Raw genomic sequence first — 14057 nt, 5'->3', positions numbered from 1 at the left:
GTGGCCCGGCATCCCGGAGCCGGCGGCGGCGCGGCCGCCCGGGGAAGCTGAGCCCGCGGCACCCGCAGCTGCGCCGCCGGGATCCTGAGGTGGCACCCAGGTGCCCCGACCTGCCCGCCCGCCGCCCCCACGTCAGCCGGTCCCGGAGGGCAGGGCCTCTTCACTTAGCTCTACGCATGTGGGCACACGGTCTTCAAGGCCCAGAACTTGCCTCGGCTCGCCCAGGTGGTGGCGGCCCTGCCAGGGCTTGACCCGGGCTGCCTGGCACACCTGGAACCATCAGATCCTGGCGAGTCCTCGTCACGCGCACGTCACGAATGACTTCGTTGTGTTCTGTTTCGATGGTCCTTAGGGCGCTCGGCGCCGGGGCACACGAGTGATGGATGAGCGCCCCGGAGGGCCAACTCGGGGGTACTTGCAAGTGCGCCTTGGGCACACCGGGCCTCTGTCTCTCAGAAGATGAGGGCGGGGCCACGCGTGGTCAGAACATCTCGGTGGCAGATTGCTCCCGGAACTGAGTCGCGCAGCAAACCCCGCGGCTGTCAGTGAGGCGTCTTCTCCCAGGTGCAGGGACAGGGGTGCGCATGGGGGAGGGGGAGGGGCCCAGGGTCCCCTGCCCCGGGAACTCCTGCCCGGAAGGCACCGACAGTTCTTAGAATCAGTCCATAGACCAGGCTTCGGAATCCTAGTCCGACTCGGCAGTTTACTAACGCTAATTTATCCAGGCGGCAAAGATGCTCTGTATCTCCATCTATTCAGGGCTTTGGAATTTTCTCTCGGCAATATTTGGTACCTAGGATAACACTGAGGCCTGTGGGCTAGATTCCACACATGGCCTGTGTTTGTAAGACCCCAGAGCTAAGAACCGTGCTGGCAACTTTAGTTGTAACACCCCTGCACGCGCGCGCGCGCGCACACACACACACACACACACAGAGAGAGAGAGAGAGAGAGAGAGAGAGAAATATGTGACAGAGATCTGTCATCCACAAAGCTATAATATATATGTATTATCGGGCTTTTTTCGAGAAAGTTTGAAGCCACTGCTCTATGGTTTTGGGACTGTAGGTCTTCCACGGCTTTTGCCAATTTGTTTGTAAATACTCGATGGGGTTTGTGCATCAGTAGAGGTTAAATCTGGAGCTTGTACTGGGACTGCCAGATTGCCCATAGGGTGAGAGCTAGCAAATCTATCGGCGAGGGGGTGGGGGGGCATGTCACACGGACCCTGGGAGGGGCTTTGTGGCCATATCAGTTTCATCAGAGGCAAAGGCAGGCTTGCTTGGAAGCCCAGGTGGCTGAGGTCCTTCCTGAACGCTGGAAAGCAGGTAACTGCGAAACCAGTTACGGATCGACTGGTAAAGACAGACACTGGGGAGAGTGCCTCTCTGCTACTGCCCATCAGGGCCTCCAAATGTGACTGAGGGGTGGCTCCTAGGCTCAAGGAAAGGCTCAGAATTGGGGGTAGGGCTCCTGGTCGTAAATGCAGTGGACTAGTAGAGACTGGACGTGTTGCACACTGAATTTTCCTGCGTCAGGAGGAGCTAACTCACAGCGGATCCCGGGGGAATCAGGAGGTGAATGCCTGGAAATGGGGAGCCGAGCTCATTATGTTCAATATATGTTCAATAATTATGTCAATTATATGTATAATATAAGCTTTTAACTTTCTCCAATATAAGCTTTTAATTTTATTTGTTTTTGAAATTGTTTCTTTTTATGTAAGGAAACCCAAAAACATCTCATTTTCTGCTTCCTTAGAAAAGAAGTTGCAAAATGGAAAGACTGTAGTGCAGCGTATTAACAACAACTTCCACTCCTCCTCCTCCTCCTCCTTCATCTTTTTCTTCTTTCTCTTCTCCCCCTGCCCATCTCCTGCTTTTATAATGGCTTGAAATTTCTGTACTGAGCAGTATACTGTGTGAATGAGGCTTTGTTCATTCAGCAGACTCCCTGTTGTTGAACATTTCAGTAGTTTATAGTTTATTTCACTTTAGAGATATTACTTCAATGAATAAGTGTTTGCATGGTTCAGGACAGATTATCAATGTTAATTTTAAATGGGAAACGTGGGTTAAGCATTAAGGGAATAAGGAAGACGTTAGTATGATATTGTGATTTTCCTCTAGATTTCAATGAGTAAAATTAAAATCCATACTCCCTAGATATTAATGTGATGGATTTGACCATTTTAGAAACGTGGATTATTTTCCTCACTTAGGTGAAAGCTGGAATCCTGAGAAACTTCACCCTTCTTTTTATAACATGAGTATGTTTACTAGAGACAACCTGAGACCCACAGACAATATTGTTAATCAGCTGGTCTTGGCTGTTCTCCATAGGGATCCTTCAGACAATGGAAATTTGGGGAATGCAACACTTTCTGGTTGATGTCAACTTCGCTTCTATTGACAGAGAGGGATGGGAGTTTTTGCTAAGAAGGGGGCAATATGGATCCATTCTCAAAGAATTGTGGTTGTGTTTTTGACCCCCCTGAAGCTCTCAGAGGGTTTGACACAGGGGTTTATTTGCCTTTCTTTTGGCAGACTTGGGGTTTTCTCAGGGCTGGAACAGCCTTCCAAGCAACACTTGCCAAAAACAACTAAAAGCATATACTAGCCACTGCTGCCATGGATAGAGGTAACAAACATTGGAAGCAGTAGACAGAGCAGAATTTCTAGGAAGAAGCCAGTTGGAGAAGGAGGTACAAGGAGGACTAAGGGCTTTGAAAAGCTCCCACATATAGCAGAGAATCTAGAAGGCCATGTACATTCCCAGGGCAAGTGCATGCTTAGAAAACACCTGAAAAGACCCCAAGCTTTCGCTTCTGGGTGATATTTAGGCTCCACACAAAGGAAATGCAGGCTGAGGCAGGAATGTAAAAGGCATAGCCAAGCATATTAGCACTGCTTGAGCATAAAGTAGTTGAAAGCTTTTAAAATACTTGACTTTGGAAAACATGATTCTATTAAAAGAGAATATTCACTGGTATCAAGATCATAACTAAAGTATTCAAATTGGGAAGTGCTTAGTTTATTAGGTTGGGCAAAATGAAATTGCAGATATTTGGCTCTTTTTGACCTAAATGAATGATAATTTCATATGGTTCACCTAAAATAAAGTGTGAAAAAAGTAGTATGCTATCCTATTATTTCATTAGAAATGTGTGATATGTTTTTACATGAGTTTTTGAAGCAAAGCAGAATGAAAATTAGCAAAATGTCTGATATTTGATATGGTTTCTTACCAACAAAAATGTGTTTTTCCATTTATTTTTTTTTTTTAATTTTTTTTCAACGTTTTTATTTTATTTTTGGGACAGAGAGAGACAGAGCATGAACGGGGGAGGGGCAGAGACAGAGGGAGACACAGAATCGGAAACAGGCTCCAGGCTCCGAGCCATCAGCCCAGAGCCTGACGCGGGGCTCGAACTCACGGACCGCGAGATCGTGACCTGGCTGAAGTCGGACGCTTAACCAACTGCGCCACCCAGGCGCCCCATTTTTCCATTTAAAAAGATGCTTATTACTTAACTGCTATTTGGAAAGATTAACATTCCAATTTGACATAAGGTCAGAGAGCAAAGTCCACAGCTGAGAGTGTTGAGGCACTGGAGGAATAAAAAAATGACTCTCTGATGACTACACTGATGGCTTGTCCTACAAACTGACAAAATGCCCCACCACCATCCCATTTTCTCTTTTCGGATGCTCAGGAGGACAAACATTCCAGCTTCTCTTACATGTGGTATGGAGCCATGTGAAAGAGTTGTGGCTAATAAAAGATTGTGCAGTGTTATCTTCACTACATTTTCTCTTTTGTGCTCGAGTTTGCTTCCTTGACCCTAGTAGTTTTGTTTTTTCACTTTATTTTTTTTTTTAATTTTTTTTTTTTAATTTTTTTTTTTTTTTCAAACGTTTATTTATTTTTGGGACAGAGAGAGACAGAGCATGAACGGGGGAGGGGCAGAGAGAAAGGGAGACACAGAATCAGAAACAGGCTCCAGGCTCTGAGCCATCAGCCCAGAGCCTGACGCGGGGCTCGAACTCACGGACCGCGAGATCGTGACCTGGCTGAAGTCGGACGCTTAACCGACGGCGCCACCCAGGCGCCCCTGTTTTTTCACTTTAACATGATTTAGTGCTCCCTTGGGGAATGTAGTTTCCGGTCATGCTGATGGGGTCTCGATGAGGAATGGGACCCACTGCCCCTGAGCTGGACGTCTGGGCTATATCACATTCACACATTTGTAACTGTGCCTGACTATCCTGAAGCCAGCAGGAAGACAGGAGAAAGAGTGAGGCCCTGGTTCCTGGGAATTAGAAGTAAATAATGACCTATCAGCTTATCCCACAAACTTGGAAACCATGTCAACTTCCCTGTTTACTTGGGCCTCTGGGCACTTAGTCCTGATCTTCCCAAGTATTGAATCATATGGTTCTGAATGACTGAGGAACAAGCAACAGGGCCAACAAGTAAGGGTTTCATGCCGTTATTCATGGCTACCCTTGACAGTGGGAGCCATTGAAGGTCTGGAATGGTACTGAATCCTGCTTATATTTGCCAAGCACAACCTTGATGTCATGTGGTGAATAACACATAGAGAGGCCAAGGAGAGATTTATGGCATGAGGCAGGGAGGTGGTGGTGGTGGCTGTGGGTCTGGAAATATGAGAGAGGTACCATCTGAATGTGTGTGTGGAGAGAGAATAAACTGATGTTACCAGGGCCTGGGCATTGGGGAATTAAAGGTGAAGAAGGGACCCAAGTGTGGTTGGATTTAGGAGGCACCATCTTGAAGATCTTCTGGGAATTGCCTGGCAGGATGGGTGGAGCCCTGCATGGCAGGCCCAAAGCTTAAATGATGTCTATGTGCCCACCTGCCTAATGTTGCTGAGGGCCAGACACAGACACAGGAATTAATGATGCATGAGGTCTCATTGGCACCAGGGTGATAACTCATGTGAGTTGTGCAGCTTGGGAGAATGTTGAGCATGGTGTCAATATGTAGGGAGATGGATTGGGGGTCTTTGGGAGAGATACTGTTCATGGCTTCAGCTCTCCCATCATGGCAGGCAGTGTAACCTGTGAGGACATGGCTGTGTATTTTTCCTGGAGGAATAGGCTCCCCCAGAGGAGGCTTAGAAAATCATATATTGCAGTGTGATGATGCTGAAAAACTTGGCATTATGGCCTCTCTAGGTAAGACTCTCATATCCACCCCAGTGCTTCAGGCCAGGCTCTGCCTTTCCCTTTTCCCTGTGGGACAGATTAGTCAGAACCATGCACAGTGCTTCCTTCCCCAGTTCCCTGGGTAGGTGCTCTGGTTGTTGGGGAGTTATTTGCACTGCCCTATCCTCTTCTCATGCAGCCCCATTACCAGCTGCCACAAAGCCTTGCAGGAGGGAAGGGGTCAGGAATCTTGCAGTCAACCTTTTGGATCCCACCTTGCTTTCCCTCGCTGGCCAGGTGGCCTCTCTGCCCCAGGTTCTGATCCCCTTTTTTAGCTGATATATCCCTATATCTGCCTAGTCTAGGAATTATAGTTACTGACATCATTGTTAATACTTACGTAGCTCATGGGCTATTCTTGAAATGTCCTCCTCTGAGGTTCTTTTTGTAATATTTAGTTTTCTTTCCTATGGTCTGTTGCTCTGAGTTGCTCTGGGACAGCCCTGGACACTCACCTGTCACCAATACGAGGGCCCTGTTGACATTATTTCATATTCTCTCTGCATGTGCACATTGTTTTTTAACCTGTGCCTCTCTCATATGTCAGACCCCACAGCCACTACCACCACCTCCCTGCCTTAGAACTTGCATCATCCACAGAGAAAGAGGATCTCTTTTGCACTGCTGGTGGGAATGCCAACTGGTGTAGCCACTCTGGAAAATGGTATGGAGGTTCCTCAAAAAACTCAAAATAGAACTACCCTACAACCCAGCAATTGCACTACTAGGTATTTATCCAAGGGTTACAGGTGTGCTGTTTTGAAGGGGCACATGCACCTGAATGTTTATAGCAGAGCTATCGATAATAGCCAAAATATGCAAAGAGTCCAAATATCTATTGACAGATGAATGGATAAAGAAGATGTGGTGTATATATACAATGGAGTATTACTAGGCAATCAAAAAGAATGAAATCTTGCCATTTGCAACAATGTGGATGGAACTAGAGGGTATTATGCTAGGTGAAATTTAGTCAGAGAAAGACAAATATCATATGACCTCACTCATATGAAGAATTTAAGATCCAAAGCAGATGAGCATAAGGGAAGGGAAGCAAAAATAATATAAAAATCGAGAGGGGGACAAAACTTAAAAGACTCTTAAATATGGAGAACAAACAGAGGGTTGCTGGAGGGATTGTGGGAAGGGGGGATGGGCTAAATGGGTAAGGGGTGTTAAGGAATTTACTCCTGAAATCATTGTTGCACTATATGCTAACTTGGATGTAAGTTTAAAAATTAATTTTTTTTTCGGGGCGCACAGGTGACTCAGTCAGTTGAGCGTCCGACTTCGGCTCAGGTCATGATCTCGCAGTCAGTGAGTTCAAGCCCCGCATCGGGCTCTGTGCTGACAGCTCAGAGCCTGGAGCCTGTTTCAGATTCTGCGTCTCCTTCTCTCTCTGACCCTCCCCCATTCATGCTCTGTCTCTCTCTGTCTCAAAAATAAACGTTTTAAAAAAAATTTTTTTTAAGAGAAAAAAAAAGTGCACTCATTTTCTCCACATCCTCACCAAAGCCTGTTGTTTCTTGTGTTGTTGAGGTGATATTTCAGTGTAATTTTGATTTGCATTTCCCTGATGATAAGTGAAGATGTCCATCTTTTCATGTGTCTATTAGCCACCTGTATGTCTTCTTTGCAGAAATGTCTGTTCATGTCTTCTTCCCATTTCTTAATTGGATGATTTGTTCTTTGGGTGTTGAGTTTTATAAGTTCTTTATGTATTTTGGATATGTCATATGCAGATATCTTCTCCCACTTCGAAAGCTGCTTTTCAGTTTTGTTGATTGTTTCCTTTGCTGTGCAGAAGCTTTTTATTTTGATGTAGTCCCAGTAGTGTATTTTTTCCTTTTATTTCCTTTGCCTCAGAGACATATCTAGAAAGAAGTTGCCATGGCTGATGTCAAAGAAGTTACTTGTGTTCTCTTCTTGGATTCACTCCTCACATTTAGGTGTGGAATCCATTTTGGTTTTATTTTTGTGTATGGTGTGAGAAAGTGGTCTAGTTTCTTTGTTTTGCATGTTGCTGTCCAGTTTTCCTAACACCATTTGTTAAAGAGACCGTCTTTTTCCCATTGGATATTCTCTCCTTCTTTAAAACTGACCATATAATTGTGGGTTTATATCTGGATTTTCTATTCTGTTCCATTGATCTATGTGTCTATTTTTGTGTCAGCCATACTGTTTTGTTGACTAGAGCTTTGTAATAGAAATTGAAGTCTGGAATTGTGATGCCTCCAGCTTTGTCTTTCTTTTTCAAGATTGGTTTGTCTATTTGGAGTCTTTTGTAATTCCATACAAATCTTAGGATTGTTTGTTCTACTTCCATGAAAAATGCTGTTAGTATTCTGATGGGGTTACCTAAAATGTGTGGATTGCTTACGGTAGCACAGACATTTTAACAATATTTGTTCTATCAACCCATGAGCATGGAATGTCTTTCCATGTCTGTGTGTCATCTTCAGTTTTTTAAATCAGGGTTTTATAGTTTTCAGAGGACAGGTATTTCACGTCTTTGGTTAGGTTTATTCCTAAGCATCTAATTATTTTGGGTGCAATTGTAAATGGGATTGTTTTCTCAATTTCTCTTTCTGATGCTTCATTATTGTACAGAAATGCAACAGATTTCTGTAAATTGATTTGTGCCCTGCAACTTTACTGAATTCATTTCTCAGTTCTAGCTGTTTTTCAGTGGAGACTTTCAGGTTTTCTATAGTATCATATCATCTGCAAATAGTGAAAATTTTACTTCTTCCTTACCTATTTTGATTCCTTTTATTTCTTTTTGTTGTCTGATTGCTGTGGCTAGGACTTCCAGTACTGTGTTGAACAAAAGTGGTAAGAGTGGACATCCTTGTCTTGTCCTAATATTATGGGAAAGGCTCTCAGTTTTTCCCCATTAAGGATGGTATAAGCTGTGGGTTTTTCATATATGGGCTTTATTATGTTAGTGTATGTTCTCTTTAAACCTATTTTGTTGAGGGTTTTTATCATGAATGGATGTTGAACTTTGTCAAATGCATTTTCTGCATCTATTGAAATGATCGTATGTTTCTTTTCCTTTCTCTTATTGATGTGATGTATCACATTGATTGATTTACAAATGTTAAACCACCCTTGCAACCTAGGAATAAATCCCACTTGGTCATGGTGAACTTTTTTTTAATAAGAGAATGAATTAGTAATTTATTTTTAATTTTTTTCTAAGTTTTAATTTAAATTCGTTAGTTAACATATAGTGTAATATTAGCTTCAGGTGTAGAATTTAGTGATTCATCACTTGCATACAACACCCACTGTTCATCACAAGTACCCTCTTTAATACTCATCACCTGTTTAACCCATCCCCCGACCACCTCCCCTCCATCAGTTTGTTCTCAGTAACCATCAGTTTGTTCTCTATAGTTAAGAGTCTGTTTCTTGGTTTGCCTCTCTTTCCCCCCACTATATCCACTTGTTTTCTTTCCTTAATTCCACATATGAGTGAAATCATATGATATTTGTCTTTATCTGACTTACTTTATTTAGCATAATACTCTAGCTTCATCCACATCTTTGCAGATGGTAAAATTTTATTCTTTTTTATGGCTGAGTAATATTCCATTGTATATATGTGTGGATATATATATGTATATACATATATGTATATGTATATATATATATATATATATATATATATATATATATATATATATATATGTGTGTGTGTGTGTGTGTGTATATATGTGTGTGTGGGGATATATATATATATATATATATATATCCCCATCTTCTTTATCCATTCAACAGTCAATGGACACTTGGGCTGTTTCCATAATTTGTCTATTGTTGATAATACTGCTATAAATGTTGGCGTGCCTGTATCCTTTTGAATCAGTATTTTGTTTTTTTTTTTTTTTAATTTTTTTTTGACATTTATTTATTTTTGAGACAGAGAGAGACAGAGCATGAACGGGAGGGGCAGAGAGAGAGGGAGACACAGAATCTGAAACAGGCTCCAGGCTCTGAGCTGTCAGCACAGAGCCCGATGCGGGGCTTGAACTCATGGACCGTGAGATCATGACCTGAGCCGAAGTCGGACGCCCAACCGACCGAGCCACCCAGGCACCCCATTGAATCAGTATTTTGTATCCTTTAGGTAAATACCTAATAGTGCAATTGCTGGGTCATAGGGTAGTTCTATTTTTAACTTTTTGAAGAACCTTCATACTGTTTTCCAGAATGGCTGCACCAGTTTGCATTCCCACCAGCAGACTAAGAGGGTTCCCCTTTCTCTACATCCTTGCCAACACCCATTGTTTCCTGTGTTGTTAATTTTAGCCATCCTGACAGGTGTGACATCTCATTGTAATTTTGATTTGTATTTCCGGATGATGAGTCGTAAATGATTCTTTAAATGTATTATTGGATTCTGTTTGCTAGTATTATATTGAGAATTTGTGCATTGGCCTGTACTCTTTTTTAGCAGTGTGTGTATCTGGTTTTTGTATCAGGGTAATGCCTCAGAAAGAATATGAAAGTATTATTTCCTTTCCTACTTTTGGGAATAGTTCAGAAGAATAGATATTAATCCTTCTTTAAATGTTTGGTAGATTTGACCTGTGAAGCCATCTAGTCTTGGACTTTTGTTTATTGGAAGTTTTTTTGATTTACTGACTCATTTTCTTTGCTGGTTATCAATCTGCTCAGATTTTCTATTTCCTCCTGTTTCAGTTTTGGTAGTTTATGTTTCTAGGAATTTATCCATTTCTTCTAGATTGTCCAATTTGTTGGCATATAGTTTTTCATAATAATTCTCTTATGATTGTTTGTATTTTTGTGATGGTGTTTTTTACTTTTCTCTCATTTGTAATTTTATTTATTTGAGTTCTTCCTCTTCTTGATAAGTCTGGCTAAAGGCTTATCAATTTTATTGATTTTTTTTTTCAAAGAACCAACTCCTGGTTTTATTGATGTTCTCTTTTTTCTCTGCTCTAATCTATATTAGTTCCTTCCTTCTGTGGGTTTTATACGTTGTTTGTTGTTCCCTTCTAGATGCTTTGGTTGCAAGGTTAGGTTGTTTGAGATTTTTCTTGCTTCTTGAAGTAGGCCTATATTCCTATAATTTCCATCTTAGAACCACTTTTGCTGCATCCCAGCAGTTTTGGACCAGTGTGTTTTCACTTTCATTTGTTTCCATGTACTTTTTAATTTCTTTGATTTCTTGATTGACCCATTCATTATTTAGTAGCATGTTCTTTAACCTCCATGTATTTGTGGTCTTTCCAGATTTTTTCTTGTGGGTAACTTCTAGTTTCATAGTACTGCAGTCAGAAAAAATGCATGGTATGGTTTCTATCTTGAATTCATTGAGGTTTATTTTGGGGGCTAAATATGTGATCTATTCTGGAGAATTTCCACGTGCACTTGAAAAGAATTGTGTATTCTTCTGTTTTAGGATGGAATCTTCCGAGAATACCTGTTAAATCCATCTGTTCCAGTCTGTCATTCAAAGCCATTGTTTCCTTTCTGATGTTCTGTTTAGAATAACTGTCCATTCATGTAAATGAGGTGTTAAAGTCCCCTATTGTTGTTGTATTATTGTCAATTAGTTCCTTTATGTTTGTTATAAACTCTTTTATGTATTTGGGTGCTGCTATGTTGAGTGCATAAATATTCACAACTATTATATCTTCTTGTTGGATTGTCCTCTTTATTATAGTGTCCTTGTCACTTGTTACAGTCTTTGTTTTAAAGTTTCCAAAATAGGGGCGCTTGGGTGGCTCAGTCAGTTAAGCGTCTGACTTCAGCTCAGGTCATGATCTTGCATTTCATGAGTTCAAGCCCCACATCAGGCTCTGTGCTGACAGCTCAGAGCCTGGAGCCTGCTTCAGATTCTGTGTCTCTCCCTCTCTCTGCCCCTCCCCTGTTTGTGCTCTCTGTCTCTCAAAAAATGAATAAATGTTAAAAATAAAATTTTTTAATAAAAAAAATAAAGTTTCCAAAATAAGTATTGCTGCTCTGGCTTTGACATCTGTTTGCACTTTACATGTTTTTCCATCCTCTCACTTTCAATTTGCAGGTGTGTTTAGGTCTAAAATGGGTCTCTTGTAGGCAATATATAGGTGAGTCTTGTTTTTATATCCATTCTGTCAACCTATATCTTTTGATGGCAGCATTTAGCCCATTTACATTCAGAATAATTATTGATAAATATGTACTTATTGACATATTATTACTTGTTTTGTGGTGGTTTCTGTAGATTTTCTCTGATCCTTTCTTGGTTTTCTCTTTCATGTTTTGCTGATTTTCTTTAGTGATATATTTGGATTTTTTAAAAATTTTTTTCATATTTATTAGTGTTTTTTGACATATGGTTACCACTAGGCTTATATATAACTTCTTCTGCATATAGTAGTCTATATTAAATTGATAGTTGTTTAAGTTCGAACTGATTCTTTTCTCCTCTCCTCCCCACATTTCAGGTATATGTTATTATATTTTAGATCCTTTTTTGTGATTCCCTTGACTGTGACAGAAATACTCATTTTTACTCCTCTTGTTTCCTACCTCTGTACTGTCAGTTTTGGTCTCTCCTTTCCCCTCAAAGCATCCCTTTTAATATTTCTTGCAGAGCTGATTTGGCTATCACGAACTCCTCTAATTTTTGTTTTTCTAGGAAACTCTTCTATCTTTCCTTCTATCCCAAATAATAGCCTTGCTGGATAGAGCATTTCTTGGCAGAAGATATTCCCCATTCAGCGCTTTGAATATATCCTGCCACTCCCTTCTGGCTTGGAAAGTTTCTGCTGACAAATCCCCTGTTAATCTTATGGGGTTCTCTGTGCCTCCTGGATCTGGATATCTGTTTCCTTCCCCAGATTAAGAAAGTTTTCAACTACTCTTTCTTCCTATACATTTTCTTCCCCCTTCTCCCTTCTTCTGGGACTCCTATAATGTAAGTGTTATCATGTTTGATGGAGTCACTGTGTTCCCTAAGTCTATCCTCATTTTACAGAATTCTTTTCTCTTTCTTTTGTTCAGCTTACTTTCCATTACTCTGTCTTGCAGATCACTAATTCATTCCTCAGCTTCTTCCATTCTGCTCTTCATTCCATCAGGTGTGTCTCTCATTTCATTTATTGTGTCCTTTATCTCTGCTTTGTTATTCCTTATCTCTGTGTTATGGGTCTCACTCCTGTCTTCCACTCTTTTCTCAAGTCCAGTGAGTATCCTTATCTTTGGTTTAAATTCTCTATCAGGCATTTACTTATTCTGTTTTGCTTAGATCTCTGGCTATAGATAGCCATGTCTTATTCTTTCATTTGGGATAAATTTGTCTCCTCATTTTGCCTGCTTCTGTGTTTCTGTTCCTGTGTGTTAAGAAAGTCAGATAAAGGGGTACCAGGGTGGCTCAGTTGGTTAAGTGTCTGACATCGGCTCAGGTCATGATCTCGTGGTTTGTGAGTTCAAGCCTCTCATCAGGCTCTCTGCTCTCAGCACAGAGCCTGCTTCAGAACTTCTGTCTCCCTCTCTCTCTGCCCCTCCCCACCCCCTCTCTTTCAAAATTAAATAAACATTAAAAAAAAAAAAAGCTAAAAAAATGTCAGCTGTGTCTTCTGCTCTTGAAAGTATGACTTTATGAAGAAGAGGTCCTGGAGTGCCCTACAGTGCAATGTCTCCTGTTCAGAACCTGGCACTTCAGGAGAGTATCCTACATGCGTTGCTTATGCCCTGCTGCTGTGTCTGAGTCAGTTTTCTTTTCAGTGCAGCTGTCTACACTGACTTTGCCTGTTGTGGGCTGTGCTTGTTCTCTGTGGTGTTAGTGGGACCCAGTCAGGCCACCTCTTGGGGGTAGTACCTGCCTAGGAACTTGGGAGCAAATTAGCTAAATTTGCACTGGGCCGCTAGTCCTATGCAGGATCTCCCTAATCACTGTGGTGGCTCGATGTGCCAGTCTGAGCATGGTGCACAACATTGGCTGGGGTGGGAAGCTAGGTGGAGTGCAGTGGTTGGGCCTGGCATGGTGGCTGGGTGCAGCGTGCGGCAGCACCTGTGCACCTGGTGGCTCGGCACAGTGCACACTGGTGACAGGGTGCATGACTGGTCACAACCCACAAAGGTGGTCGGGGCACATGACTGGGTGGGCCATCTGATGGTTCCTGGTGGGGCATGAGTTGTGGCTGGGCACAGAATGGGACACTTCCCTGGCATGTGTGATTGGGTAAAACATGGGGGTGGCTGGAGCACACAACTGGATGTGGCATGGTGGATGTGCACTTGAAGTCTGGGCAGGGTGCTCATGGCTTTAACAAATTTAAACCCCTGAGCCCAGGGCCTAGGCTAGTAAGCTTGGAATGGGCAAGTCCTCAGGAGAATCCATGGGTGTGGCACACTGCTAGTGGGTTAGGTAACAAGTTCTGTGCAGCCCTGCTCCCTGCAGGTGTCTCTGTGCTTATGCTAGGGGGACAGGGAGGAAAATGGCACGTGCCAGCTCCCTTGTTTTCGGAGAAGTCCCCCTAACACACTCCAAAATCAATATGAACAGATCTGTCTCCTATTTGCCCCCAGCATTGTGTAAACTGCCATTTTTATGTTGTCTCTCCATGCAGGCTGATGTCCTTTTAAGGGCAGCAACCCAGTTATCACTCACCTTCCTGGCTCCCCCAATGCTGAGTTAGCTGACCTCCAAACCTCCAGGTTCCAAGTCCCACTAGTTTTACAAACTCACAGAATTCAGCCCCTCTGGTTTTTATTGTTTTATTTTTTTTATTTGAGAGAGAGAGAGCGCGCACGCGCACACAAGTGGGGAAGGGCAGGAGGAGACAGAGAAAGAGAGAGAGAGAGAGA

This window comes from Puma concolor, chromosome E2 (genome assembly GCF_028749965.1).
Source record: "Puma concolor isolate L17-30 chromosome E2, mPumCon1.1.hap2, whole genome shotgun sequence".
NCBI classification, from domain to species: Eukaryota; Metazoa; Chordata; class Mammalia; order Carnivora; family Felidae; genus Puma; species Puma concolor.
The sequence above is the reverse complement of the archived record's forward strand: the minus strand, read 5'-3'. Positions refer to the sequence as shown.